Genomic DNA, 25,626 nt, shown 5'->3' with positions numbered 1-25,626 from the left:
GTATATTTGGCACCATCTCCCTGCCCTCTGGTCCCGTTACTTCTGGTACAACAGATCTTCTGGCCATAATAGGGAGATTATCTAGGTCGTTCCGAAACTGTGCAGCACTGTAGTTGTTAGGATGCCACCTAGTCATATGGCGATGCATTGTGTAGTTTCCGAAACTGTATTTTTTGTCGGTCCCTCTGGACAGTCTATCTTGACATATAAGGCAAGTTACGTATCTTGCATTTACTTTTTTCTGACCTTTGGGAATTTTAAAAAATTGCCAAATGAAGTTTTCTTTCCGGTGAGACGTCCTGGGCTGCTCAGGCAAAAACTGCCTCTCTTCGTGCTCGTCCTCCTGTTCCTCTTCTTCTTCTTCTTGTTGAATTACAACTTGAGCAGGTGGTCCACTCTTCCTTGGATGTGGTGGAGGTGGTGGGGAAGCACCAGCTGAAGCTACTAAAGAAGCCATTGCTCAGTGATCACAAAGGGTCTTTCTCTCACAATGATGAAAGTCAGAGTGAGGAAAGAAGGAGGGATTTTCATCATTTGGGAAAAACAAGAGTTCTCAACCAATCAAAAGTGTTCATTTTAGATTATATGACCTAGTCTTACATCATTAGGAAACCAAAAGTGAAATGAACCAATGAAAAGTGTTATTACCAAGTCACATGACTTGCTGTGTTTACGTTAAGCGCTTTGCAGGGCCTCCCGGTTTGCTTCCAGAAACCTGCGCTTTGCGACTCGCTTCGCGTAACAGTTCGCTAACGTAGCACGTCATATGACGTATCACGCGACAACGTGAAACGTCATGCGGACGGGAGGCGTCACGATGTTGTTTTCTAACGCGGCACTTGCGGTAAAGAAACGTTTACCGGCTCGCGGTCTATTTCGCGGCATCAAGGTCAGCTAACGGGAAGCTTCCCGATTCGCGAAGCGGGAACGAAGAAAAAAAAATATTTTAAAAAAAAATTATTCATAAACATATAAAATATATTTTTGGATTTAAAGAAGAATACATTTTACAGCTACAGATATTAGCTGTTAAAAAACCAATGAAATTCACAGAAAAAACCATAGGTTATAGACCATATATAGTTAGGAATTAGCATTTACAAAACCTTGAAAATTCACTGAAAAAACCATAGGTTATAGACCATATATAGTTAGGAATTAGCATTTAGAAAACCTTATTTTACTCACACAAAACCATTGAAATTCCATATATAGTTAGTTGCACTAACTATATATCGCGCACCCGCAATCCACTGCTGATGATGTCACATATTACATCATTCATGACATGGTCAGTGACATCACTGATGACATCACTGATGACATCTCAAATGACATCACTGATGACAACATCCAGTGACTGTATGTTTCTGTAAAGTTAAAATATGTCTTAGATATTGAAGAATGAGTGGATGTATAAGTGTCTGGATGAAGGATTTAGTAGGTGCGTGACTGACTGTATGAGTGAGTGATTAAATGTGTCTCACTGAATGCATGGGTTAGTGACTAAACTGTCTTAATTTGTGCATCATTATGTCTGTTGTGATGTAAACTGCTGCGTGTGTTGATCATTAGCTATACGAGAGGTTATATGTGTTATTAATTGGTTGCCCAAGTATTTCTATGGGAGATTGAGTTTGTGTGGGGGTGGCTGGGAGGTGTGTGACTCTGTGCATAGATGTGTGAGCAGTTGATTCACTAGGTGTATGAGTTCAAGAGTGCATGTGGAAAAAGCTACATGGGCGGTTGACTGTGTGCATGAGTGTATTGATGAGTGAATGGATATCTCAATGCTACATGTCATAGTAAGTACATATGTAAAACACAGTACATGTGAGAGTTGGCATATATAAATAACTGTGCATGAGAGCCACTGAATGTGTGAGTGGCTGTATGGATCATTGTGAACTTGTATCAGGGATTGTATAAGAGAGTAAATATGTGTTAGTATATGTTTGAATAAGTAAGGTGTGTATAACTGTATAGTTGAGGAAATGGAGGTGAGATTGTTTCTTTGCATGACTGACTAGGTGTGTGAGTAACTCCATGGATGAGTGACAGTGTGTGAGTGTCTGTATACACTGAGTGTATCTAAGGTTATATTAGAGTCTGAAGAGGTTTATCGTATTAGCACAAGAATGATGTCAAATGAGATGTCATCAGTGATGTCATCAGTGATGTCATTTGAGATGTCATCAGTGATGTCATCAGTGATGTCACTGACCATGTCATGAATGATGTAATATGTGACATCATCAGCAGTGGATTGCGGGTGCGCGATATATAGTTAGTGCAACTAAGTATATATGGAATTTCAATGGTTTTGTGTGAGTAAAATAAGGTTTTCTAAATGCTAATTCCTAACTATATATGGTCTATAACCTATGGTTTTTTCAGTGAATTTTCAAGGTTTTGTAAATGCTAATTCCTAACTATATATGGTCTATAACCTATGGTTTTTTCTGTGAATATATATATATATATATTCCAAGAGTTTCGAAAAACCTAGGCGAGCCAAGGAAAGACGAAAAGTTGAATGGAACCACCAACTCCGTGCTGATCTTTTCAGTGCGTTTTATTTGTGCATAAATATAAGCCCACAAGTCGCCATGACGCGTTTCACCTCAGCCGAGGCTTGATCACATGTCATGTCAAGGAGATAGAAAACGGCATTTATAGTGCAGGTAACCAATGGTAGACTGATACAATTTCAAAAGAAGTTTTACAGAATTAAACGGACATTGTTTTAGTAATATAGGACATAGTGTCCTTTAAGTACTGGGAAAGAGACATGTTGTATCTGATAATATACTGGCATGAAGGGGAAAAAAAGGAGAATATAAATATTTCATGTTGCTTCAATATTTAAATACTTTCATTGTGAAAAATAATAAAAATGTCATTAAAACAACAACAATTCATATATTTACATGTAAAAAGAATTATAATTCCCAACTACATGCACATTTCTAACAGTCCTATTGTGGCCTGCGTAATTCCCAAAATTGCCCGTTAAACATCTGGACTTCAATGAAACCCCAGTGGGTTATCCAGAAGTTGAGTACCAGCCTACCAATCTCGTTATGGTAACATTCGCCCAAATGCCTCTCTATGGGGAAAAAAGGGGGGGTTTTGTACCAAATTTAAAGTGCAAGTGATAAACATTACATAATGTAAAAAAATATATATATTAAAATCTGTTATTGCAAGCTGCCCAATCTGTTTTATCAGGCCATAAAGGCATCATTTCTATTTTATGTTGTTCATCTATTTCTTATTTTCTTTGTATATTGATGTATTCAGTTGTTTGCTATCATCATTCATGAACAATTCTAATGGTTAAAGGCAAGTGTACAAGTCCTCACTGGCATTGAGTCCCCCAGGCTGCTTACTATTGAGTTCTAGGATGTAACGTGTTTCCAGGAGACGGAGTTTTCCGTCTCTGTCTCCTCCCCTTCTCAGTGGTAAAATGGAGTCTATTAGATAGTATCGAAGCAAGCTTGGGTCGCTTTTGTGACAGCTTTCAAAATGTCTCGCAACTGGGTATGACTGATCCTTCCCCGTAATAGCCCGTAGATGCTGTAAGATACGTCTATGGGCGGGAAGTCGAGTACTTCCCACGTACTGCAATCCACATGGGCACTGCAGTACGTAAACCACAAATTCGGTTTTGCACCCCAGTTGTTTGTTGATCATAATAGGTTTCTCCTGGAATGGGCTACTATAGTGGGTTTTATTGATGCCATGTTTGCAAACCTTGCATGTTTGGCATTTCTTGAAACCAGTGATGCAATCCCACCATTTTTTGGGGGTGTCCAATATATATATATATATGTATATATATAGCCTTCTGGCGGTCGCCAGTAGGTAGTTATAGTTAGGCCTTTGTTTCTATTCAAAAAGCAATTTTTCTTTTCCCAATAACTTTGGCACCGGTTGACAAATCTTCACGAAATTTTCAAAACTTATGTCCCGCTCCGGTCAGCTACTATGTTGAAAGTTTCGGGGTGATTCAGCAAGCGGGGGCTGGGAAAAAAGGGGCATCCCAAAACGTGTTTTCTCCATTTTAATTCCTATAGGAAACTTTAGACATGGCTACAGCCAGAACTGCTGAACGGAATTTCACCAAAATTGACAAAAAAGTAGCCCTTGTTTCAGAAAGAACTGTTTCAGAAAGAACTCTTTTTGTTAAATGGTGTAAATCCGTTCAGTAGTTCCTGAGAAATAAAAAAAAGTCTAAAAATGCATTTCCCATAGGAAACTTTAGACACGGCTACAGCTGGAACTGCTGAACGGAATTACACCAAATTAGGCAAAAGGTAGTGCTTGCTTCAGAAAGCGCCCTTTTTTTAAATGGTGTAAATTTATTCAGTAGTTACTGAGAAAATAAAAAATAAAAGTTTCGATATTTAGAGGCACGGAGGATCCGCACACCCTCCCGATCACGAGCTGCATTCTAATTGGCTGTCAACACTTCAAACCAGGAAGTGTTGGCAGCCATCTTGTCCCTCCGTAGAACCGTGGCACAATAAAACAGTAAAACGAACATGTAAAACAAGAAAAGGGGGCAGGGTAGAAACACCCCGACCCCCTAGGCCTGCTCAGGGGTCCCACAAGGACCTCCAGGGCCCAAAAAAGCATATTTTTTTTAATTGGCAGAATTTGTGCTGGGTGCCCAAATCTGGCTGTGAATTGGTTTTTTTTTAAAAGAAGCGCGGGCTCCCGTGCTTCGTTTAATTGAACCCCTCCCGGGTGGGCCAGGTCCCGGGGGCAGTAAAGAAATGTGTGGGGGAGGGCCCAATCCCCCCACACTGCCCCGGAGACAGCCACCCCGGGCTTTGCATAAATAATTGTTTAGGGGGCCTCCAAGGCCCCCCCAAGTCCTGGGGACCGCCACCCTCATCAGTGATATCATCAGTGATGTCACTGACCATGTCATGAGTGATGTAATATGTGACGTCATCAGCAGTGCATTGCGGGGGCGCGAGTTATAGTTAGCTGAACTAACTATAACGGGGGAATTTCTCTGGTTTTATACGAGTGAAATGTCCAACAACTAGCTATAACTTTCCCTAAAACCCATTTTTTTTTGCAGTGAATATATATATATATATATATATTCACTGAAAAAACCATAGGTTATAGACCATATATAGTTAGGAATTAGCATTTACAAAACCTTGAAAATTCACTGAAAAAACCATAGGTTATAGACCATATATAGTTAGGAATTAGCATTTATAAAACCTTATTTTACTCACACAAAACCATTGAAATTCCATATATAGTTAGTTGCACTAACTATATATCGCGCACCCGCAATCCACTGCTGATGATGTCACATATTACATCATTCATGACATGGTCAGTGACATCACTGATGACATCACTGATGACATCTCAAATGACATCACTGATGACATCACTGATGACATCTCATTTGACATCAATGGTCACATCACTGATGATATCATTCATGTGACAATACAATGCATCTCCTCACACTTTAATATAACCTCTGTTACACCCAGTGTTAAATACAGAATATAATTTTTTAAGCCATTGACACACCAATACTAGTTACTACATACGCACTCACTGATTCCTATGTCTACACACACATTCACTCATTCACCCATACAATCATTCATACATACAATCACTCATCTTTACAACACTATCATATGCACTCATACACCTATACAGACACTCACACTCTGCCACTCATCCATGGAGTTACTCACACACCTAGTCAGTCCTGTAAATAATCAATCACACTTCCATTTTCTAATCTATACAGTTAAACATAGAGTACCTTACATTTTCAAACATATACTAACACATACTTACTCTCTTATACAATCATTGATACAAGTACACATTGATCTGCACAGAGTCACACATCTCCCAGCCAGCCATACACACACTCAATCTCCCATACAAATACTTGGACAATCAATCAATAACCCATATAGTTACTCATATAGCTACTGATCAACACATGCAGCAGTTTACAGAACAACAGACATAATGATGCACAAATTAAGACAGTTTAGTCACTAACCCATGAACTCAGTGAGACACATTTAATCACTCACTCATACAGTCAGTCACGCACCTACTAAATCCTTCATCCAGACACTTATACATCTACTCATTCTTCAATATGTAAAACATATTTAAACTTTACAGAAACACACAGTCACTGGATGATGTCATCAGTGATGTCATCAGTGATGTCATTTGAGATGTCATCAGTGATGTCATCAGTGATGTCACTGACCATGTCATGAATGATGTAATATGTGACATCATCAGCAGTGGATTGCGGGTGCGCGATATATAGTTAGTGCAACTAACTATATATGGAATTTCAATGGTTTTGTGTGAGTAAAATAAGGTTTTTTAAATGCTAATTCCTAACTATATATGGTCTATAACCTATGGTTTTTTCAGTGAATTTTCAAGGTTTTGTAAATGCTAATTCCTAACTATATATGGTCTATAACCTATGGTTTTTTCAGTGAATTTTCAAGGTTTTGTAAATGCTAATTCCTAACTATATATGGTCTATAACCTATGGTTTTTTCAGTGAATTTCAATGGTTTTTTAATAGCAAATATCATAAGCTGTCGAATGTCAAGTACGTGGTAAGTAAAAACATTTTCGTGTTTATGCACACTGATCTGCTTTGAATGCTGCCCCCCACCCCTCATTTCTATTAGGAGTGCTCTCTCTTTGCAGATAGTGAAGGGTAGTTAACGCAGCCCTTTGCCCCCTTTGTAATCCGTCGTGCCTGCTTCTCTCTCCATTTGATTGATTGTTCTCTTTGGTTCATTCTCTATTTACAAACAAGCACAGAGTCGCAATACTCTGTTTAGTCTTTGCAGATAGCGAAAAATCGTGTAAAAAAACAAAAGGAATCGAGCAAAATCAGTAGGCCACTAATGGGATCTCTTTTTGACCTCGCTAAAATAGAAACATTAGGAACAACCTGTTGAAAATAGCAATGCGTATGTATATAAGCGGCGTTCATTTGTGTTCACAGTACCCCTTGTTGATTGTTTCAATCGAGCATTGAATTGTTCGAAGTTAATTCTCTTAAGGATCTTCTCTACCTGCAAACGAGGAAGAATAGGAATATTCTCTCTCCCTTTGCAGATAGTGAAGGGTAGGTAACGCAAGCCTTTAACACGTCGTACCTATTTCATTCCTCATTGATTGATTGATTGTCCGAACATTGACTGTTTGGGAATTAGTTCTTTTTGGAGGTATTCCCTGTTTGCAAATAAACGTAGGAAAATCTTTGCAAGTAGTGAAAGGGTACGTAATGCGGACCGTTCTCCCCCGTTGTAATCTGTCATGCCTATCTACTCCCCACTGATTGATGCACCTTTTTCACCCGGACCATTTACTAGAGATACGTCATCTGGCCCGACCAGAGAGCACCCCTAGTGAAAAGGACATATGCAATAATAACGAAGTGATCACTGTATCCTGTTAACAGAAACTTTACCATGAAACAACCTGGAAAGAAAAAAATAGGAAAACGAAAATCAGTTGGCCACTGATGAACATGAACTTTTATTAAACAACGAACAAAGAAACGATAACATAACGTAATGATAAAACCTATTAATGTCCTAGAAACAAGAAAACATTAAAATATGCCAGTGGTGAGAGACCAGAAAAACAGTAAGAGAAACCAAATCACCCCTCGCTGTCCCACCGCCTGCCACGCCAAAAAAATCGATAGACTAGGGAAAATGCAAGTCAGTAGAACATCCACCCCCACTCTGGAAACTTCCAAGGTGGGGCAGGGTTCCGGCTACGCCCAGCCGGGAGCAGCCCATATAAGGCAGGTCCTGCTGCCACGCCTCGGCCAGGAGATCCTAACGTAGGGTGTAGCCGGAGGAGAGGCCGAGGCCAGCGGGACCCGGCCAGGGGATTGCCTTTACAACGCTGAACAGTTGCAGGGGGGGGAATGTCTCCTCGACCCTCCCCTCTCTCTCCCAGTCCGGCCGCGGTGGCCCTTGAGAGTTGCAGGTAGTCCCGCCACATGCTCTTCCGGTCCGACCACCAACGGTCGGGGGGCCGAGGCCGACGGGATCCGGCTGCAGCCGATAAACCAAGAAACCCGTTCATGGGGCCAGAGCCAGGGGCGTCCGGCCGACATCCACCGGAAGCCCGGCCCGAAGACGGACGGGACACTTCTTTCTTTTATAATGGCTGCGACAACACTGGGGGGGATGTCTTGCACATGCCTCCGACCCCCCCCTCGTCCTCATCGCCTGGTCCGGCCATAACAAATCTCAAGCGAGACGCCGTGGGGTGCACTGGGAGGGAGAGACGGTGCGAACAGGCCTCTCCCGCCTCCCCAGGTGGAGACTTCCCAGCTGCACCCTCAGCGCTCCAGGCGCCCGGAAAACGGTTCTTCCACTGTGGCCATGCTGCAACGTCTCGCCCGGCAGGGTGGAGCCCGTCCGCTCATGTGACCCCGCGATCGCCGGTAGCTGCCGAACTCTCAAAATGGCGGTCGACCTGGCAAGAGCGGGCCCAGCATAAAGAAATGGCCCGGTCACTGGTTGACTCCACCACCGTAGTCCTCCACGACCTTGAAGATTCTAGAGGAGCCGCGGGAGTCTCCGACCCCCGATGGGGAATGACTGCCATGATCGCCCGTGGAGTGACGAAACTGTATCTGCGGGACGTCAGCGCTCCCATGCTGGCGCCAGCCTCACTTTGAATTACTAGAATCCTGCAGACCTCACTTCCGGTGAAAGCACAGTGTGACCCGGTAGGAAAAATTATTGCACCCCCTCCCCTTTTTGACTGATAGTTCAAACCACCGATCCTTTCCTTTGCCCTTTTAACGGAACTTTGGACTGCCTCCCCCTCTTTTACATTTTCTAGAGAAAACAAAACATTAACCACTACATTAGCATAGCAGTTGACACCAGAACTGTTTTCAAATTGAAAACTAACAACATCTTCAACAGAATCCTTTTTGTTTCTGCTGTGACCCTGCTACAGCACAGGCATTGTCCCCAGCAGTAATTCTGCAATGCCGGTAAGAATAGCTGTGGTGCCTACTGGACTCACTCACCCCCGCGGCGCCCCACGCCGTTTTTTGCTGGGCGGCAACTTACTAGACATCACTTTCGTGCCATCTAGATTTCAGCGCGTTCTGCTGCCTTGGAACTATTCGCACAACAGACCGCTACTGACAAGAATATTTCATTATTGGTGCTGTCAATTTCAATAAATCTATTGGATAATTCAAAAGAAATTGCCACGGTCTCTTCGTTGTTTAAATGTTTTTACTGTTTTTGTTTTCTTGTATATATTTATATGTTATTAAAGTTTTATATTCCTACTACTTTGTTGGAGTGCTATATATTTTTAATGTGACACATAATTGTAAAAACTTTGATGTACAAAGAGTCATTCCTGGAATCTTCCGCTTCAGGCTCGGTCCCCTCCCCAATCACAATACAGGATGGTTTTCAGATAGTAGGAACACGTGTGGTGTGACGGATCTCATCGGGTGTGGGCCTTGATCTACTATAACTCCTTTGAAGAGGGGTGATTCTTTACAGCTGGGGCCATAAACTACATCTGCAGGGCTAGCTGATAGCCTGGACAATCGGACACAGAGAAAGAGGAGTGTCAGAGGGTGCGGTAGTGAATAGGGCGAAAGGGAGGTGTCGGGCGGGCACAGAGTGTGATTCTCAGGGAAGAGCAGCGCAGATGGGGGGAGGTTTATTGCCCATGCATAAGACAGAGAGCGGTGGTGACCAGTGCCTAGGGAAGATGCTTGCGTGGGTGAGGAGCCATGCTACGAATCGACAGCGTGCAGAGAGTGGGTCTGGTCAAGACATCTAAAATGGCTGCCGTGCACGACAAAAGTGTGGCATTTCAAAAAAGGCAAGATGGCGCAGACAATGTTTTTCAACACTTCCTCATTTCCTTCGAATCGAACGTTAACAGACGTTGGGGCATATTACCAAAGTTAAGCGATATTTATCGCTAACGATGCTTACCAACCAATTTTTTACCACTAAGCATCGTCAGAAATTATCGAAGATAAACCTTACTATTATCAAGGTTTATCGCAAATGCGATAATAAACGGCCGCAATGCATGAATATCGCTAAAAACTCAGCGATATTCATGCATTACCGAGCTAATGCTCTTAGCCATGTTATCCACCTCCCATTGGATAACATGGCTAAGAACTGCTCAGGGCAGGTGTTACTTTTTGGAGATATTCGCGCTTAGCGCGAATATCTCCAAAAGTTGGTAATAGGAGATAGATATCTTGCATGTTGTAATGCAAGTTATTGTGGTATATGGAACTCATACCATAATCTCTCAGGAAAGCAGAAACTGATCCTTTTGGGACCGCCTAAAAAGGCCTAGGGGGTGAGGAGTACTCTACTTTGCCCCCTTTTCACGTTCCGAACTATTTTATTTTACTCTCTTCTGTAATTACACAAAATAGCAGCGATAAGATGCATCAGAGACACACAGTGAGAGAAAGGAGGCCGGAGATGAAGAAGACATGTCAAATACACATTGGAGATAATATAGTGGCAGAAGGGAAGTAAATATGAGTAAACTTACCATGTAACATAAAAATTTTGCACTCTATACTATAAGTCTCATTTTATACTACAATCACTTCGCTACAACCTCATAAATTAAAAATAAAAATGAATAATGTCTCAAACAATTTTTGATTTCTAAATATAAATTTATTCTTCAGAATTTTCTAAATTTGAAAGAACTAGTAACATGTCCTCATCAGCAATGTCCTCATTAAAAGTCTCCAATGATGATTCTTGTAACTCTATGGTCTCCAAACACTCGATAAATTCGCCATCAAGAGATTGATCAAAAAAATCATTCAAGTCATCTCCTCCTTGTGACAATATTTCATTATTGGTGCTGTCAATTTCAATCAATGTAGTGGAATCATTCAAGTCATCTCCTCGTGACAATATTTCATTATTGGTGCTCTCAATTTCAATCAATGTAGTGGAATCATTCAAGTCATCTCCTCCTTGTGACAATATTTCATTATTGGTGCTGTCCATTTCAATCAATCTAATGGAATCATACAAGCCATCTCCTCCTTGTGACAATATTTCATTATTGGTGCTCTCAATTTCAATCAATGTAGTGGAATCATTCAAGTCATCTCCTTGTGACAATATTTCATTCTTGGTGCTGTCCATTTCAATCAATCTAATGGAATCATACAAGTCATGTCCTCCTTGTGACAATATTTCATTATTGGTGCTCTCAATTTCAATCAATGTGTTGGACAATTCAAAAGAAATTGCCACGGTCTCTTCATTGTGAGCCATTTTATTTTGAAATTGCTTGCTGTAAATTGCAGAAAAAAATAATCACTTTCATTTATCGTTTTTAGTAATACATAATATAAAACTAACTTTATCAAGTATTTAGTATAACAGAAGGACTGCAAATAAATAACAGAAAACATTTTTCAAATTATCTTCAAGTGTACAACATAGTTCCCCTTACAAATTAACAACTCACCTTTTTAAAAGTAGCAGAAGTGTTAGTACTGTGTAAATCAAACACCAGAAATTCACCACCAAAAATTCCTCACAAATGTACCTCAGACAGTAGTATCACAAAATGGCTGTGGTTTCCTCTCATTTGACATATATACATAACCAATTAACTTTCATCACACACAAATACAAAACCAAAGTAACATTTTAATTGGTTCTAAATTTCAACACTTTCAAATGTGTTTTCCCCATGCAATTTTCCATAGGACATTTACATACGTCTACAGCCTGAATGGCTGAACGGAATTACACCAAACTTGGCAAAATGGTACATCAAACCTAAGAGGTCAGGAAGGATCTACTATGCCCCCTTATGGTCATTTCCCCCTTCGCTTTGGCCTCCTCTTGTCTCCCAATCCTACCGAGGGACAAGATGGCGGCCGCTACGGACTGTTTGGAATGTTGACAGACGCCGGAGAACCAATCAGCTTCGCAAAGCTCCGTAACGCGAAAAGTACGCGAAGCGGAGCGCTGTTACAGATATATATCTTTTTTTGAACGTTAATTTCTCAAAATCCACTGGAGCACATATATTGAGACCTAGCAAAGGCACATCGGGCTACCAGTCCCTAATATTTTGCCAAGTTTCGTGCAAATCCATTCAGCCGTTCGATTATTATTATTTTGTTTTTTTTTTGCCCCGCGGGGCCCTTTTAAAACCTCCACATCAAACCTAGGGGGTCAGCGAGGATCTACTATGCCCCCTTATAGTTATTTCCCCCTTTGTTTTGACCTCCTCTTGTCTCTCGATCCTACTGAGAGACAAGATGGCGGCCGCTACGGACTTTTTGGAATGTTGACAGACGCCGGAGAACCAATCAGCTTCGCTTCACAAAGCTCCGTTGCGCGTAAAGTACGCGTCCTGGGACGCTGCCAGGTCCGCTGTTACAGATATATATCTTTTTTTAAACGTTAATTTCTCAAAATCCACTGGAGCACATATATTGAGACCTACAAAAGGCACATCGGGCTACCAGTCCCTACAATTTTGCCAAGTTTCGTGCAAATCCATTCAGCCGTTCGGGCTAAAAGTGAGGCCAACCGCCCTATGGAAAACTCAATGTTAAAAACACGTTTTGGGACCCCCCTTTTTTCTCGGCCCCCCTTGACGAACCCCCCCCAAATTTTCAAGGGCTGCTCAGAAACAAAATGTGCCATTTTCCTGAAAATTTCAGCCAATTCCGTCCACAAACGCCAAAGTTATTAGACATAGAATTTTCAAAAAACCCATAGAGAAAAAATCCTAACTATATATACCTACTGGCGACCGCCAGTAGGTAATATATATATATATATATATATATATATATATATATATATATATATATATATATATATATATATATATATATATATATATATATTCACTGAAAAAACCAAATGTTGCATGGATGTTATAGTTAAACTTGGGCGGTTAACTCCGCTCCGCCAGCAGAGTTTGCGGAGATTTGCCTACTCCGCACTCTGTTGCGGAGGTAGGCAAAACTCCTACTCCGTGGTGGAGCCGAGTTAGCCAGTCTCTCCCAAATTATTTAACATTTCAAAAAGAAGGCACTTACTTGGGTGGCTGTCGCCTCCACTGCCTGGCCACTCTCCTTTATGCTCCTCGCGTCCTTCAATGAAAAAACTCCTACATTGTAATATATACAGTTAAGATCTTGACCTGAAAAAGGAACAAGTTAAAATCGATTGAGAAGATAAGGAATAACCAAATAGACCCAACACAGGGCCCCTAACACAACTAATAAACCAAGAATGCATTTAAGGGCTGTCATAGTCCAAATACCCCCAGGGAAGCTAGGCTCCTGCCCATCCCATTTTGGCCTTAAAGTTCTCACTGGTAACTCATGTCTATGGTCACATACATCACAATGGCCTGGAGTCCATGCCCTGGGATCACTCATTTGAAAAGTATTTTCACTGCATGCACTTTTCTTCGTCTCTACTATCGGGAGCCGTGATGGTACAATTGTCAAATCGGTGCATGTGGGCAGGGCTTCATGTTTCCAGTCCCCACCTTTCACAAATCATTTTATAAAGCAACTGACAGACCCACTGTACTAAGCCAGAGTCTCAAATAGAGGCGAGCGAGCAAAGAAATTAACAGGGTGAGCTGAACCAGAACTGAGCCATTGATCTGACTTGACTGCAAGGGTCCATACATGAGCAGAGCCATGAAAATATTTGGCTTTTATATGGTGCAACAAATATAATGTAAAAATGTAATACAATCTCTTCAAAATGCATAAAAAGGTGTATTTTGTTAACATGCAGATGCATTTCACCTTAGTACATCAGATTATATTACTCCATAGACAAACATTCAGGGCTCGCCCCTCCCATTGACAGTGCCATCAGTGAACTAAGAGGCAAGGCAGTAGTCATGTAAACACTGAACATATCCCTGATTCTTATCATAGATGGAGCAATATTATAGTCTATTGAATAAAGATAGGAGGTGCTTTAACAGCGCAAATCCTGAACTCTACTGAACTGAAAATTGGGCTCATATGTGATAACAAAGAAAAAGGAGGCTCTTTGAAATGAAATATTTTCCTAGGATGACACAATTTCCAGGATATCTGGTTTCACTTTTGAGATTCGGTCTCCAGATAGATATCTCTGTCTCTCCTCCGTTTACATCAAAGGTCACTGTTTTGGCTTTCATTCTTGGTTCACAACAGGAAAAAATAAATGACACCGACATAGTAAAACAGAGTCAGGGCCCACAGTCCCAACTACCAAGCCAAGAATGCATTTATTGGGGGGGGGGGGGGTTGTCACACCCCAAACACCGCCTTTGAAGTTAAGCCCCAGCCAAATCTCAAAGCATAAGCATGAGAATAGTTTCTGGAGCCTTCGCCATGTGCAGAAAGAGCGAGGACTGTGTTGTACCAACCTCAGTTCGAAGATACCTTTGGAGAACTTGTACTATTGAAACTAAGTGCACAAGGACTTAGAATTATTATTTTTTAAATATCTGTACTTGTTAATAAGGCCTAAAAGTGGAGTACACAAAAAACACAGACTTTTTATTAAAACTTCAAAGTGGTGTAGGGGCCCTCCCACATTGGAAGGGACTGGGCACCTGAAGAACTTTAAAAGGAAGTATGTATACCTCACCCCACCTCTCCGTTCAATGTTATCCTCTGCAATATATTGCATGCTGCCAGCAGAGGACATAGATTGTTAAAAGTAATATTGTTAGGAGATATAAAATGCCGTTGCTGAATGTAAAAATCTTACATAACACATTAGTTGATTATCAAGTTATTCACTAATAAATTGAGCATCTTTCTGCACTCTAGCACTTTATACAGAATTTGAACAATTGCCAAGTCTTTTTAAAGAGAATATTTTACATGTTCTGAAGCTGTTTTTATCATTATAGTTTTGTTTTCATTTGTTACATTTTTGTAACTGTGATACTATATATTATCTTATATCATATGTGTTGGACTTGGCCCTTTTTGCAGGGTCATGCCCAAACTTTTTGCTTCTTCCTCCTATTTTTTCTTGACCTTTTGTTGTGGGCTAAAGGACTCTGGGCACTTTACCACTGCTAATCGGTGCTAAAGTGCATGTGCTCTTTGTGTAAATTGTAAACATGATTGAGTATCCATGATTGTCATATTGGATATACTGGTAAGCCCCTAGTGAAGTGCACTAAATGTGCCGGGCCTGTAAATCAAATGCTACTAGTGGGCCTGCAGCACTGATTGTGCCAGCCACATGAGTAGCCCTGAAAAGGAATTGCAGAACTGCCATTGAAGTGTCTGCGCACAGTTTGTAAACTGCCATGTCAACTAGGCAAGTGCACCCACTTGCCAGCCACTAACCTTCCCTTTTCTTACATGTAAGGCACCTCCATGGTAGGCCCAAGGTACCCCTGTGGGCAGAGTGCAGTGTATGTTATAGGTAGTACATGTACTGGTGGGTGGGTGACATTTCCTGATAGTGAAATACTGCCAATCTCGTTTTTCACCATTGAAAGGCTGCCGTGCCCCATAAAATATACTGGGGAATGGTTTGCAACATCTTACGAGTGTAAATTCCCATTAAGACAAGATACAGAAATAAAGTTTAGGCTCTCTGAATTCAGAATTTAATAACATATTTTAGTAAAGATGGTTTTTAAATTGTGTGTTTAAAAATCCCACTTTTAGAAAGTAGGCATTTTCTTGTTCAACCATTCTGTGTGCCTCTGCCTGTTTGTGTATTGGCTGTCTGGTTTTAGAGTGACAGGGGCTAGAGATGTGCATTCACTGTCGACAGCCACTTGGTGGGTTGAGGTGTGCCTGGCCCTTCCTGGATGACTCAGAGCTGAGGAGAATAGACCTTGGCTGAATTTAGAGTAGTGGGAGGAGATTTTCTTGTACCTGAATAGGCCGTGTCTCCCTGGTGTGATCATACTGTACCAGTGAGGACAGAGCTGGTTTGAACTGGGCTCAGAGACCCTTGGACGAACAGAACAAAGACATTTTGGGATATAAGTATTAGACCTAATACTGCAGAACCGTAGATCACTTCTGGACTCAAGAGGAACCTTTGCCAAGGAGAAGATCTGAAGAGCTGTGAGGAGGAGTTCTGCCCCTTTGCTGTGTGCTGAGTGGGGTTGGCCTGCAGTTGCAGGTTCTGCCAAGAAGAGGACAAAGACTGGAACTTTGCTTTGAATCTGCTTGAAGACAATTTCAAGGCCTGTGTGTGCTTGCCTCCAGTTCTGAAGTCTCAGGGACACAAAGACTCCAACTCCAGCTCCCCTGAACTCTGTTGCTGAGAGTTCTGACCTGCCAGGAGGTGCCTGTTCCAGTTCTGGGCCTCTGGAGTTTGTGCTTGCTGCTGGGAGCTGGAAGAAACCTGAAGAACTAACAAATTCAACACATCACTCTTCTTGCAGCTATTTTTCTGATGCAGCACCACTGTGCGATAAGAATCTCCAAGCATCGCTGCAACCGATTGCTGCTGCAAGAACCGACACATCGAGGGATCGCAGCTGAAGGTACCAACACAGCACCGCTCAACGACTTCACATCGATCGTAGCCCCATTCAAGATTTCCTCGCATTGTACCTGTGCGGCAGGTTTTCACAATGCATCCCCGCGGACCAGAACTGTCTTGGAGTCGACGCATCCCTTCCCCCTACAAAACCGGATTCGACACATCACTCTTTCTGCATGCAGCAAAACTGCTGCACTGCCGCCCCATGGTCTCAGGAACTGGCGCATCTCTTAGTTTCTCAATGGTTCCCATGTCTGCTATTGTTTGGCCTTGTGCATTTTGATGCATCTGCAGGTACTTTGTGAGAAATCATGCAGCCATAGTTTTCTATGCATCCAGTTGTTAGGAACCTTTTTAAAGTCATATTTTTATTACATGTATGTTTCTTTTTTTGTTGTTTTGGTCATTTCGAGTTTAGATAAAGATACTTTATTTTTCCCTAACTGGTGTGGTGTCCATTGTGGTGTTATCACTGTATTACTGTGTGTTTTGTGTACAAATACTTTACACATTGCCTTTGGGACAGGCCTGTCTGCTCGTGCCAAGCTACTCAGGGGGTGAGCAGGGGTTATCTAAAGTGTGTATCCCCCTTACCCTGACTAGAAGCAAGTGGACAAAGGTATCTACCTCTGCCAACTAGAAAACCCCATTTCTATCAATATGATTAGTCTTTTTCAATAATGACTCAAGTGAGCAAAAATATAGTGCACTGGCATGCGCATCTGGTGATGCCATACATTTAGGGATTACACTGTTCAATTATCTATTGTTTCCACTCTCACAATCTGCAAGGCTGAATCAGAAATAAAAGGAATATAGAATCATTATATGGACTTTTAATACAACACTTTGAAAATCCAAGGCATATTCCCTTGCTGTGGTGCACATTTCAACTTGCCTGACCACTACGCTATACAAAATCTTTGCAAGGCAAAGGCAAGGCATAGGCTCTAGGTTGGTCTTCTAGAAAACGTTTACTAATCCCTCTTTTAGTTTAGAGTGAATGATGCCTGAAATAAGGAACCAAACCATTATCTTGTATAAACCTTTTTGAAGTTCAGGAATGTTTTTCTTAAGAATTTTTACAGGAATACAATTGGAGGAAGAACCTGATTTACAATTTATGAGATAATCCAGTCTTGACATTTTCAAGTGAAGACTGTCAGTAGTGCATTTAATGACATTAGAAATGGACCTGGAAGGTTGGTTAGCCAGAAAGCAAACATTAGTTTGGATCCTATTCCCTATAAGGTTTATTTTATCTGAGAAAAAAATTGAATTTTTTTTCACAGAAAGGCAAACTGCAAACAGGAAGCAATCAAAGAGGGAGTGTCAGACATTTCTTGAAGAATTTTAAAAGTTTATCATTGTTAGTTTCCAGCAAGAGCTTGAAGGTATACTAAATAATGTTGGCAGCACTCACTCACTTTTTGTAAGTCAGGTGCTTAAGTTTATAGTTTGAAAACGCAGACAGTAACTGTGGCACCATCTCTGCTCCTTCTCCTAATTCAGTTTCTATCTTTATAAGCTCTTCTGTAACCCAAGGAGAGTGTTTACACTTATTAACACATTTTTGGTGTAATGAAGGGGCAATGCTGTCAGCTATCAGTAAGGAGCAATTTAAAATTCAGTGTAACTGTTGACAGAATTGTTTAGTCTGGGCAGGGAGTTAAGTAGCATGTACATCACACTCAATCAATGTATGCTAGTTCCCAGTCTTTTTAATAAATCTTATCTTATGGGGAGAAAGGGAAATTACCAGAATCACGAAGATATTAAACAAGTGACTACCATTGCCAATGTCTAAACGGAGGCCAAAACAGCAATAGTGTTCATGTTTTCAGGAAGAAAGTTCCAGCGATTCATTATGTCTGACTATTAATTGTCTCAATTAATTTTGAACAGATTCTTGCACTTGACAGAATCTTGTTCTAGTAATTATTTTGTGTAACTTTAAATTTGCATTGCATGTTAATATGAAAGAAAGCCCCAACAAGCACCCTTTCAGCTGACCCATCATAATTATGCTTTATTCCCTCTTTTGCTTTTTTTCTTTGCCTTTGCATTTTTGTGTAAATGCACCTCTCGTATGTCGAGTGTTTGGTCCTTGAGCGATTACATTTGTGAACATTTATGTTTTTATGGTCTGTGGTCCATTTGTCCACTTCCCTCAATCAATCAATCAATCAATCAAGGCCATTTATAGAGTGTGCATCTGCCGCCATTGAGGCATCCCGGTGCTAAAAGCAAGACTGAATAAAAGATCGACCAGTTAATCTACGCCTGACTGAAGAGCCACGTTTATAGGTCTTTCCTGAATCACTGTTCTCTTCCCTCCAAACTTTAACCGAGTCAGATTGAATATTCTAACTCTAATTTAAGCACATGTAGGAAAATCGCTTTTTGGGGGGGTTACATTTACTATTCCCGCTCCAACTTAAACAACACAAGGGAAAGTGTTTGACTTTGGAGGGGATAGATTCAATATCCCTCTCCAATCTGAGCAACAGTAGGGAAAGTGCTGATCTTTGGAAGGGTTAGATTTACTATAGTCACTCTAATCTAAACTACATTAGGAAATGTGTTAGACTTTGGAGGGGTTAGATTTTCTAGTCCTACTTCCACATGAGCTAAATAAGGAAAGGTGTTTGACTTTCGAGGGTTAGATTTAATATTGCTACTCCAATCTAAGCAATGGTAGGGAATAGTGCTGGAGTTTTGAGGGGTTAGATTTGCTATTCACACTTCAACGTAAGCATAAACAGGAAAAGTGTTGTAGTTAGTAAGGCTTAAATATGAAATTCCAATTCCTACAATTGTTTTTAAAAAAAATATTCAAATATGTAATAACATAAAAGTATTAAACCATATGAAGAATAAAAAAAATGTATGCTTAGTAACTAAATAAAATTAAATCTAATTGAAAACATAATAATACAAAAATATTTGTAGAAATAAAAAAACAAAGCAAATAAATGTAAAACTAATGTACTTCCCTCTCTACTAACCAGAAATACACTAATCTAAATAAGTTGTAAGTAAAATAAGAACAGCATTAAAATCATAAGTAAATAAAGCAAATAAAATGAACACCAATAACTATAAAATGTGGTTTGCAAATCATATAATAACTATACCTATCAATAAATTAACCATTAATTAAAATATGACAAATAATTAACATACCAAATAATTAAACATTTCAAATAACTATTTGTCATTTAAATAATTAATTTACAAAACATAACAATTTCAATAAACATTTATAATTTACCTAACTTCCCACCCTGTTACACTACAAACCCATCTACCTGCTACCAAATTATAAATTAGTAGTTCAAATAAAATCTTTATTAAATATCAATAAACATACTCAAATAACTAAAATATCTACTAAATAATTGCAAAGAGTATATAATTAACTAACAATCAAATATTAAATAAGCATACAAAAATAATTTCAAATAAAAAGCAATACTTTATACCCAATTTATTCGGCAACAAATCAAACAACCTGCTACTAAATTATAAATTAGTAATTCAATGTAAACAAATTAATCACACATAAAAGATAACAAACTATACTAAAAAAATTGTATTTATAACACTTACACCTAAAATTAATATAATAACGAATAGCTACTAAATTAATTAATGATATTTAATACAACTATGTTAAACAATATTATATGCAATTATATTTTAAAACAATATTATGCACATAAAAAATAATTCTTACCTTGTATATTATTTTCCTCAATATGTTTGTAATGACAGTAGTTTTAGACAAGATATTCATGCAAGTTGATATTTTTTTCAGTTTAAAGAGCATGTTATTGAAAGGAATATATCACATAATACATGGCAGCATAAAATTAAAGAAATAAGTAGTTAGAACAAACATATAATGCATAAGGAAATAGCAACAAGAAGCAATAATTAATTTGAACTGGCATACCAATGAATGTTAATCAAAGTCAAAATATAAAAAAAATGGAAAAGGAATATGTAGAAATCACACCTCCAGCATTAAGATTGATAGTTATTTATTCTGGATACAGAGAGATCCTCAGCACAGCAGTCCTTTACTCAGCGCTGCTCAACAGTAATGACATAACCAGAATCTCTGGGACAAGACATTCCATATTCTGCCTGGACATTCCAGTTCACAGTCCAACCAATGTAAAATGTATACACAATATCTTAAGCTACATTAACTCTACATTTCTTCCCCCTTAAGGAAAACTAAGGATTTTACAAGAAGAATAGGAAATTAAACTTTGAAGAACAAACATAAAAAGAAATATTCAAACAATAACACTATGACATTTGACAAATGATATTATTGTACATTGGAAACTTTGCAAACATTTCCAAAACTCCAAACTGTCCCATTCTCCAACACCACAACATTTCTCTTTATTCCAATTACTTTTAAGGGGATAGAGAACTTACTGTCCCCTTTTATTACCACACCACTTTTTTTTGTGACAACCCAATCTCCCACTTTAATGTTCGGTATTTTCACACCTTTTCTCATGTTGTAATACTTTTCAGCATCCTTTTTCTTCTCAGAAACAGTTGCTTTAATTGCATGATGATCTACCCATAAACGATCTTTGGCAACCAACCAACTGGGATTGTCTTTCCTACCTGGCTCTCTCCCTTTGAGAGAAACAAAAGGAGAAACACCCGTGACAGCATGGGGAGTAGTACTATGAGCTCAAACCAACTTCTTCAACTCCTCCTTCCAAGACAATCCATTAGCTAATGACAATTGGATGTTATCCACGATAAGACGATTAATCCTCTACCATTCCATTAGCTTGTGGTCTGCATAAAGCTACTTTTTCATGTGTAACTCCCCATCTCTCCATAAACTCTTTCATTTCTCTTGATATAAACTGCACACCATTGTCTGACACAATACTTTTTGGTTTACAACAAGGAGTGGTGCTGGACAGAGTCTCTGAATTAAGCAGAATACTCTCACCCAGTCAAGAGATCAGGGCTAGATCCAACACCGTTTTTTAGCTCATTGCACCATCCCAGTTTCAGAACCTGGCTGTATGCAAATTAGTCTGTCCCTGGCCCAGTGCATCATGGGAACAGGGCAGACCAGACTACAAAAGCCAATTCTTACACTGGGAAGGAAACAAGCTTCCGGGGACCGGTTTCTGGCATTTCAGCCGTCTTCGGCCCGGCTTGCTTGAATCCTGATGGTGCAATGAGCAAGGGACTCACATCTGAGTATACCCTTCCACGCTTAGGGTGGACAAAATAATTTACAACAAGGAGTGGTGATGGACAGAGTCTCTGAATTAAGCAGAATACTCTCACCCAGTCAAGAGATCAGGGCTAGATCCAACACCGTTTTTTAGCTCATTGCACCATCCCAGTTTCAGAACCTGGCTGTATGCAAATTAGTCTGTCCCTGGCCCAGTGCATCATGGGAACAGGGCAGACCAGACTACAAAAGCCAATTCTTACACTGGGAAGGAAACAAGCTTCCGGGGACCGGTTTCTGGCATTTCAGCCGTCTTCGGCCCGGCTTGCTTGAATCCTGATGGTGCAATGAGCAAGGGACTCACATCTGAGTATACCCTTCCACGCTTAGGGTGGACAAAATAATTTACAACAAGGAGTGGTGATGGACAGAGTCTCTGAATTAAGCAGAATACTCTCACCCAGTCAAGAGATCAGGGCTAGATCCAACACCGTTTTTTAGCTCATTGCACCATCCCAGTTTCAGAACCTGGCTGTATGCAAATTAGTCTGTCCCTGGCCCAGTGCATCATGGGAACAGGGCAGACCAGACTACAAAAGCCAATTCTGGATCTAGCCCTGATCTCTTGACTGGGTGAGAGTTTTCTGCTTAATTCAGAGACTCTGTCCATCACCACCCCTTGTTGTTAATTACAATACTTTTTGGTGCACCCTCTTCAAAGAAAGTCTCTTCTAAGAATCCTATCACAGTTTTGGTGTTAATCACATTCGTCGTTTTGTACACAAACCACTTTGTGTGATAATCTGCAAGTACAAAAAAAAATCTGTCAGCACCACCTAACTTGTTAATAGCCCCCAAGAAATCCATTGCCAATTTTTCCCATGGTCTGACAGGTAATTCAACACACTTAAGTGGCGGTTCTCTCAATATCTTCACCTTATCACTGTTAGCACATGCATAACAATGTCTCATCACTTCCTCAACCATGCTATCTAATTTAGGCCACCAATATGTTTGCCTAATCCTTCTTTTCATCATGCTTCTACCAGGATGTCCTTCATGTGCTAGTTCAATAATCTGACTCCAAAGACTTACTGGAGGTTCAATGCGATCTCTCCTCATTATATCATCAATTATACTCAATTCCTCTTTGATGTTCCAATACTCTTTTATATCACCATCACAATTCACACAGGTTTCCCATCCATTCCTAATGTATTCTTTTATCTTCATTAAGACTGGATCACTGTCCATTGCAACATCCCACAACTCTTTTGTCAATGCTACCCATTCATGGATCTTGCATTCTTCATTCTCCTTAGTCTCTTAATCAATAATTTCTGTAACTTCATTTCTGGTAGGCAGACGGGATAGACAATCTGCTACTACATTCTTGAGTCCTTTTAAGTATTCCACTTCAAAATTATATTCTAAGACAGACAACAACCAACTCGAAATTCTAGGAAATCCTCGGCGCCAAAATATGTAGAAATCACACCTCCAGAATTAAGATTGATAGTGGTTTATTCTGGATACAGAGAGATCCTCAGCACAGCAGTCCTTTACTCAGTCAATCAATCAATCAATCAATCAATCATAGCATTTGTATAGCGCACTACTCACCCGGAGGGTCTCAAGGCGCTTGGGTAGGGGGAGGTCTGCTATTGCTCGAACAGCCAGGTCTTGAGTTGTCTCCTGAAGGCGAGATGGTCCTGGGTCAGTTGGAGGTGGGTGGGGAGGGAGTTCCATGTCTTGGCCGCCAAGTAGGAGAAAGATCTTCCTCCGGCGGTGGCTCTTCGGATGCGTGGTACGGTGGCGAGGGCAAGGCTTGTCGAACGTAGCTGGTGGGTGGGTGTGTAGAAGGTCAAGCGGTCGTTGAGGTACTTGGGGCCCAGGTCGTGGAGGGACTTGTGTGCGTGGGTGAGGAGTCTGAACGTGATTCTCTTGCTGACGGGGAGCCAGTGCAGGTCCCTCAGGTGTCCGGAGATGTGGCTGCGTCGGGGGATGTCCAGGATGAGTCGGGCGGAGGCGTTCTGGATGCGTTGGAGTCTTTTCTGTAGCTTGGCTGTGGTTCCGTAGTCCAGTCGGCTTGTGACGAGTGCCTGGGTGACCGTCTTCCTGGTTTCTGTCGGGATCCATCGGAAGATCTTACGGAGCGTGCGTAGGGTGTTGAAGCATGATGAGGAGACGGCGTTGACTTGTCTGGTCATCGAGAGAGAGCCATCCAGGATGAAGCCCAGGTTGCTTGCGTGGTCTGTTGGCTTGGGTGCACTGCCTAGGGCCGGGGGCCACCAGGTGTCGTCCCAGGCGGAGGGCGATGGTCCCAGGATGAGGACTTCCGTCTTGTCTGAGTTCAGTTTCAGGCGGCTGTTCTTCATCCACTCGGCGACGTCTTTCATCCCTTCGTGTAGGCTGGTTCTGGCGGAGGCTGGGTCGTTGGTGAGGGAGAGGATCAGCTGGGTGTCATCTGCGTAGGAGATGATGTTGAGGTTGTGTTGGCGTGCGATGGCTGCAAGGGGTCTCATGCAGACGTTGAAGAGGGTGGGGCTGAGTGATGATCCTTGCGGTACGCCGCAGATGACTTCGGTGGCCTCGGAGCGAAACGGGGGGAGGCGGACTCTCTGTGATCTTCCGGCGAGGAACGAGATGATCCATTGCAGAGCCTTCTCTTGGACACCTGTGGTGCTCAGGCGTTGGACTAGGGTGCGGTGGCAGACCGTGTCGAACGCTGCGGAGAGATCCAGGAGGATGAGGGCCGCTGTTTCCCCGTTGTCGAGCAGGGTTCTGATATCGTCGGTGGCAGTGATGAGGGCGGTCTCGGTGCTGTGGTTGGCTCGGAAACCGGACGGCGAGGGGTCAAGGGATCCGTTCGTCTCGAGGAAGGCGGCAAGCTGTCTGTTGACGGTCTTCTCGATGACTTTGGCAGGAAAAGGGAGGAGCGAGATGGGGTGAAAGTTCTTGAGGTCGGTGGGGTCCGCTGTTGGTTTCTTCAGTAGGGGGCTGAGCTCGGCGTGCTTCCAGCTCGCCGGGAAGGTGGCGGTGTCGAAGGAGAGGTTGATGATGTCCCGTAGTTGGGGTGCGATGATGGAGTCGGCCTTGTTGAAGACGTGGTGGGGGCAGGGGTCGGTCGGAGATCAGGAGTGGATGGTGTTCATCGTGCGGGCTGTGTCTTCGGTGGTCACCGTGGTCCAGGTGCGGAGGGTGGCGGTGGGGGGTGTTGGTTTGACGGTAGGGTGCGTGGATGGTGCGCCGAAGCTGTTGTGGATGTCGGCGATCTTGCGGTGGAAGCACGAGGCGAGAGAGTCGCAGAGGTCTTGAGAGGGAGTGATGTCGTTGTTGCCTGTGCTGGGGTTGGAGAACTCCTTGATGATGCTGAAGAGTTCCTTGCTGTCGTGGGCGTTGTTGTCTAGTCGTTCCTTCAGTGTTTTCTTCTTGGTAGTGCGGATGCACTGGTGGTGCTTGCGGGTGGCTTGTTTGAGGGCGGTCATGTTGTCTGTGGTCTGGTTGAGGAGCCATGCTTTCCCGAGAGTGCGGCAGTTCCTCTTGGAGTCCTTGAGTTCGTCGGTGAACCAGGTGGCTTTCTTGCTTCTGGGTCTGCTGGGAGGGTTCTTCATTGGCGCGAGGTCGTCTGCGCAGTCGGTCAGCCACTGTGTGAAGTTGCGGGCTGCTTCGTTCGGGTCCATTGTGCTTGCGGGCGGGTTGTGGCTGAGGGAGGTGGTGAGCTGCTCGGCGGTGATCTTGCTCCAGCTCCTGTGAGGAACCTGTTGCGGGTGGTGGTGGGTCGTTGTTCTTCGG

General features: G+C 41.8%; 1 long non-coding RNA gene across 1 annotated transcript in view; it reads right to left on the bottom strand.

Moving 5' to 3' along the window:
* The window catches only part of LOC144819303 (uncharacterized), a 209,057-nt gene that overhangs the window by 168,910 nt on the left and 14,521 nt on the right, over positions 1-25,626 (bottom strand). Inside the window, exon 2 of the long non-coding RNA XR_013607278.1 lies at positions 13,166-13,269. This is a non-coding gene — a long non-coding RNA (uncharacterized LOC144819303). The remainder of the gene's footprint in view (positions 1-13,165; positions 13,270-25,626) is intronic.

This window comes from Lissotriton helveticus, chromosome 2_1 (assembly GCF_964261635.1).
Source record: "Lissotriton helveticus chromosome 2_1, aLisHel1.1, whole genome shotgun sequence".
Taxonomy (NCBI): Eukaryota; Metazoa; Chordata; class Amphibia; order Caudata; family Salamandridae; genus Lissotriton; species Lissotriton helveticus.
This window is presented reverse-complemented; position numbering and strand designations above follow the sequence as displayed.